Source organism: Sander lucioperca, chromosome 12 (assembly GCF_008315115.2).
Source record: "Sander lucioperca isolate FBNREF2018 chromosome 12, SLUC_FBN_1.2, whole genome shotgun sequence".
NCBI lineage: Eukaryota > Metazoa > Chordata > Actinopteri > Perciformes > Percidae > Sander > Sander lucioperca.
The window spans coordinates 13,481,081-13,487,080 of record NC_050184.1 but is presented as its reverse complement, the minus strand read 5'-3'; positions in this window follow the sequence as shown (position 1 = coordinate 13,487,080).

The following is a 6,000-nucleotide window of genomic DNA, read 5'->3' as shown; positions in this document are numbered from 1 at the left end:
AAATATACAAAGACATAAAAGCAGACTTTGTAGAACAGATCAAGAACTCTGGGGTTTATTTGGGGCCCTTTCAGTCACATCTCTGCTGTATCACAGTAACCTCTCGGAACCTTTGCCAGTCAAGCAGTACATCCCTTTATGAAACACACAATGAAGTATTTCCAAGCATGACATTCTCTCTGTAATGCCATCTATTCGCCACACCCCATTTATGGCCTTGCAGCTATAATGCCCAATCATTGGACTCTCACTGTTACCATCAGCATCCTTGTTATGTTTGTGAGGCATGTCATTGCCAAATGCTAGGAACATCGATTTTTATATCCCTGCTCCCAGCAAGGTTTGAAGCATCTTTAGTCTACCTATCTTGCCTTGTGTCTTTACAGGGACACTATTTTTGAGTGAATAGGGTAATTAGCCTAAGCAGTTAAGGTCTTTCTGATAAACATTTGATCAGCAGTATGACAAACTGTTTCCCCTCCATAGAATAAATACCCAGCTCTGTTTCTATTCGGTTAATTCCTGAAGTGGCTTTCTCATTACTGTCTTAATGGCTGTTCAATTAGAGTTTCCATCACTTTGAATTGAAAGTGAATTAGCCCAACGCTGCAGTCTATGAACTGCAGTCAACTCTTTGAATAAAGGGGCCATTCGGGACGTGAAAATGGGTTTTACCTGAGGGAAGAAATCACAGGGCTGTTACAATAATGAGAGACGAGATTCAGTTTCATCCTCACATAAACTGAATGTTAATGGAATAATGTATAGGTGGACTCCACAATGCTTTACCAGCCAAGGATTTACATTATCAAGTGTCAGTTACTAGAAAAGTAGAAGAAAAAAACTATTTTGTGACCCTTGTATGAGTAGTCACTTTCAAAATCATAGCTTTAATGAAAAATGTGATCTAATTTGGCAACAAAATACAGTATCTTGAGATTTAGCAACAATTGCAAATGAATAAATTAGTCTTTCTTTATATGTCAGTGTCAGCTGTTCCGTCAAAAGCCTATTATGATAACAAGAAAAAAGATGATTTTGTTCCTATGAAGACTATAGTGTGATATTAATAGATCTGTATATTTAGATTTAGATATGTATTGGCTACTGTTTTTGTTTAGTGCCATACAGATTTTTTTTCTGTTTACATAGAGTTTGATGACACAATGTGTTTGTATTAATCTTTTACAGTGAATGTGTCCATATATCATGTATACCTCTGTAGTGTAATAGTGAATCTATGGGTTGTCAGTAGGGCTTTAAATTGACACCCCCAAATGCGGATACAAATTAACTTGGGCAGGTAACATTTTAAAGTTACGAGCCAGTTTGGCCAGTGATGAATGAAGCAGGTTTTGTGTGTGTTTGGCTTGGAAACGTTATCTTTATCTGGCCAACACTGCTTGTAGTTCTAATCCTACATTTCCCATGAGCACTCTGTTGTGACATGTCGTATAACCGTCGGCTACATGCCTAGGGTGCCGTATCGATTTCGAGCTACGCTGAAACGGAGAAGACGGACAGAACGGCGCGAAACAAACCAGAGGAGCTGAAATTATAGTAAAGTTTAGTTAGGTAAAAACCAAACATTTGGCTAGTGGATAATCTGATTGGCTTGTATCTTTAAAAATCTACTAGCCGTGTTGGCTGGTGATCAAACAAGTTCATTTAAAGTGATGGTTCGGAGTAATTTCACCCCAGGCTGCTTTGCACATTGACCTCGATACCAAACTTCTACAGTAGTACAAATAGTTTCTGTACTTATAAAACGAGGCATTAGAAAGTTTGTAACTACACTAGAAGTATGTAGTAGTAGTATGTAAGTAGTGTGCGATAGCGCCGAAAGCGCCGATAGCGCAGATAGCGCAGATAGCGCTGATAGCGCGGTAGCAGCCGAGAGGAGTATCCATCAGGCAAGTGTTATTTAAATATACTTCTGGTGTAGTTACAAACTTTCTAATATCTCGTTTTATAAGTACAGAAACTATTTGTACTACTGTAGAAGGTTGGTATCATTCTGGGCATTATTAGTGGGGTAATTTACGAGATACAAACGTGGATCCATTAGCGCCTGCACTAAGCTAACCAGCTGATAACGCTAACTCAACCAACGTTATAACAAGGGAAAAAAGCTTATGGGGGGTTGTTTGGCTCAAGGTCAAGGTGCAAAGCAGCCTAGGGTGAAATTACTCCAAACCATCACTTTAAAGCCTTGGTTGTCAGTGTAGTTTAGAACGGGCCGAAATATCCACTGCTTTTTATGCTCATACTATACGTTAAAATTCACAATTTTATGTCTCTGCACTCAACACAGTCACAAAAACAGTCATTTGTTGTATGTTCCATTTCTGGGCCAAATTTGTAGTTTAGTGTATATTTCATTCCCATAGTTAGATAGTTTTGGAGAGAAAACTCTAAGGAATCATAGACTCTGACGTTTCCTCTAGCGCCTCCATCAGGTTATAATGTCAGCATGCTAACATACTAAACTAAGATGGTGAACATGGAAAACACTAAGCCTGCTTAACATACAGTAAGCCTGTTAGCATAGTCATTGTGAGTAATTTAGCATGCTGATGTTTAGCTCTGCATGCCAGAGTACTCTCCTCTTTAATCATTAGTCAGGCGTATGAGCTGTCTTCTTACCACATATCTCTCCTTTACATCCATCCAAACTAAGTTCATTTTCCTTTTTTTTCATCACTGTCTTCTTCCCTTTCGACCCCTCTGCGATACCCATCAATCCTTAACTGTTGAGGGACACACTCATTTCACAGGTCAATTAATTTTAATCAGAGTGTGTCAATTTAATCTGAGTTCAAACCACTAGACAGACACTTTGTAAAAATCTCATTAACCTTCCCATTTCCAATCTGCTCACTTCGTCAGCAGGGCAAAGCAATGACTCAGTCATTTTCAAACCCACGCTTCTTCTGTCGGTAAACAAACTCCTGAATTTGGATAATGTCACAGGAGAAGAGGTGCCCGGGAGGGAAAACACACAAACATCCTCTCACGCCAAAAATGACACTGGCATTGACTTAATGTCCTCACATACTAGTGTTTTAATAGCAATAACACCGGCAAGAAAATCAATGTGATCTCAAGATAAGGTTAAGGTTAAATGATTGCCATAATGGATGACTACAGCAGGAAGACAGCAGAACATAGAAAGCACAACAAAAAGAGCATTCTATATAAGATAATGCAAAAGATGGTGCGGGAGATTAAACAGCAGGAAAAAAAAACAAGACATGAGTGTCTTCATAAGTGTCTTAGACCAACTAAGAGTAAAGGCTCTGTACTATGTCGACACTGTGGATAAAATGTCTTTATTGAGATATATTTTCAATCCATGACACACATCTGGTGTCTCTTTTTACTGCTGTGATGTTCAGCTAAATCACTCTGCATCACACAAAAATCTCCATTAAAACTTGAGTCGACAAGAAAAGCATGTAGGACAACAAGTTAATTAGCGAGCAGGCTAAGCTCACAATGCTCACATTCAACCTGAGTTACCATGGATACTTCTGACTGCTCTGTTAAACAGGTGTCCTAAGGTGTTGGCCTTGAGGGTAATGCCCTCTCTGTCCCTGTCACATTAAGTCTGTGGCCACCACTACTAAAATATTGGTTTGAGTACTAATATAAATAAGGTTAATCATTTTTGATTTTACACATCTTTGCTAAAACAACAACAAAGAGATGTTCTCTTGAAGGTGCAAATCAGGTTCCCTCAGATATAATGTCTCCAGGCACAGCTATGTTGTGTTTTCTGCTGCAGAAACATGCTGATTGCTGTAGTTCACAGTAAACTAGATCCTATTGTGACAAGAACAGCTCAAATTCCTGTTAGAATGTTAACAGAAAAATGTAAAATGTAAATGAGCTGCTAATTATATTGTACACTAGAGTCTCCCTAAATAACTAAAAAAAAAAACAATACATAATTCAACTGCAAAGTGTTGTGCTGACAACTGTATTTTTGAAATCAATCAATCTCCATTTTTTAATATTCAAAATAGACAAGAACAAATCCCCTTTATTTTATAAAATAAACAAAAATATGAATCATAAGGATAAATGCAGCAATTACAGCAGAGCAGATGTGCGTGTGTGCGTGATTAGCACTTCATCATTATCAGATTTACAAAGGGAACAACTTAGACATACGGTATATACAGTTGGTCTAATGCTGTGCTGTTAGTAATTCACATGATCATATTGTAGTGTTCACTTGAGGGTTCGTTAAATTTACACCGGAGAAAATGAAACTGAACTGAAAATACTGTTGATACATGCTAAATCCTTATGGACAAAGATTACCACTCTTCAGTTGATGGTGCACACACTTCATTAAGTCTGACTCTCATTGCGACTCCGGGTGCTTTTTATTCCAGAGGTTTCAATGTGCTTGACAGATCAAACCAGGCGCACCCGACCACTATTGCCAGTATTCATTATTTGGACTTGGGTGTCATGAAGAGCTGATAAGATGCAATGCTCATTTGCATGAAAGGCCAAGACACCCTTCAGAAACCACAGAGCCGTGCAGGCCGGCCGCTATAGTCAACACTGGCCTTTCATCTCTATCTCTATCTCCTTTACTCTCCTATTCTCTTTCTTCACACGGGCACACTCGCTCTGCCAGGCACAAAAGAATAATAGCATGCACTGCAAAAAAAAAAAAAATGACAAGCTTGGCAAGAGATTTGATTTGCTATCAATTCTCATCAGCCTCATTTTAAGATAGTTTCAGTCAACTCACTCTACTGCAGACTCCTGGCATAATGTGAATTGTTTCAGTACATTTGCTTCAAAAAAATAAATAAAAAATAGATACTGTCTTGGAGTTGTGTACTGTCTTTGTCTGGAGACTTTATGATTATTCCCTGAAAAAGGTAATTTGAAGTGAAACTAGTGATATTCCAGAGAATGAGCAGCAGTATAGTTTCACAAAAATACTCAGAAGTGAAGGTGATAATTCTTGCTACATATTACAAGCTTTTGCCAAGCTTGTAATTTTTACAGTGCAGGAATATGAGGACACACACACACACACACACACACACACACACACACACACACACACACACACACACACACACACACACACACACACACACCAAACAAACTCTTGCTCTCTTTGGCTCTCTTGCTCTTTCACATAACGGCACTCTCTGGCCTCTTTAGTATTCTGATGTGGTTTGTGATTCTCTGTCAACATTTGACTTCACAGGCGGTGGGGATCAGACTCATACAGAGAGAGGCCAACCTCCTGTGGCTCGCCACTGCAGAGGACTGTAGGTAAGGATTACATGGACAGAGAGACAGACTGACAGGATGACATGCAGACGGACACCAACTCTCCTTATACCTGTAGTTATATAATCTTTGACCTTAAATGATCGGTGTTGTCAGATACAATAAGTAACTGCAAGAAGAAATCCCATGAACTGTAGCACAAGTGTCTGACCCCATCTCCTGTCCCTTTGAGCTACAGTGGCCTGTAAATGTCACTAAAAAGACAAATAAGCTTACTAATTACAGCAGAGGCCTTTCTCAAAGCTGTGCCGATATATTAGGGTCGTTTTGTGCTACGAGGCAGTAACTTTAGGTTACTTAATGTAACCCTGGTTCTTTGATAACAGAGTGAGGTGTTTCACTATGGGAATCGCCTCGGCGTGACCAACTATGGAAGCTCCAATGGCACCACGTCTGTCCGTGACAGGTCGAACTGTGCTAGGGCCACGCCCCCTCATATAATCACCGTCGACCAGCTCCTTACAAATCATTCCAGATAGGTTTCTTTCCGTGTCTCTGCAAGGAGGGACGTGTTGGTGAAACACCTCACTCTGTTATCAAAGAACCGGGGTTACATTAAGTAACCTAAAGTTCTTTTTCTAACTTCGTTCGGTGTTTCACTATGGGAGATATAGACCACTAGATTGCATGAATCTCCCGAAGCCAAAATTATATTGAACCGGGAGTCACACT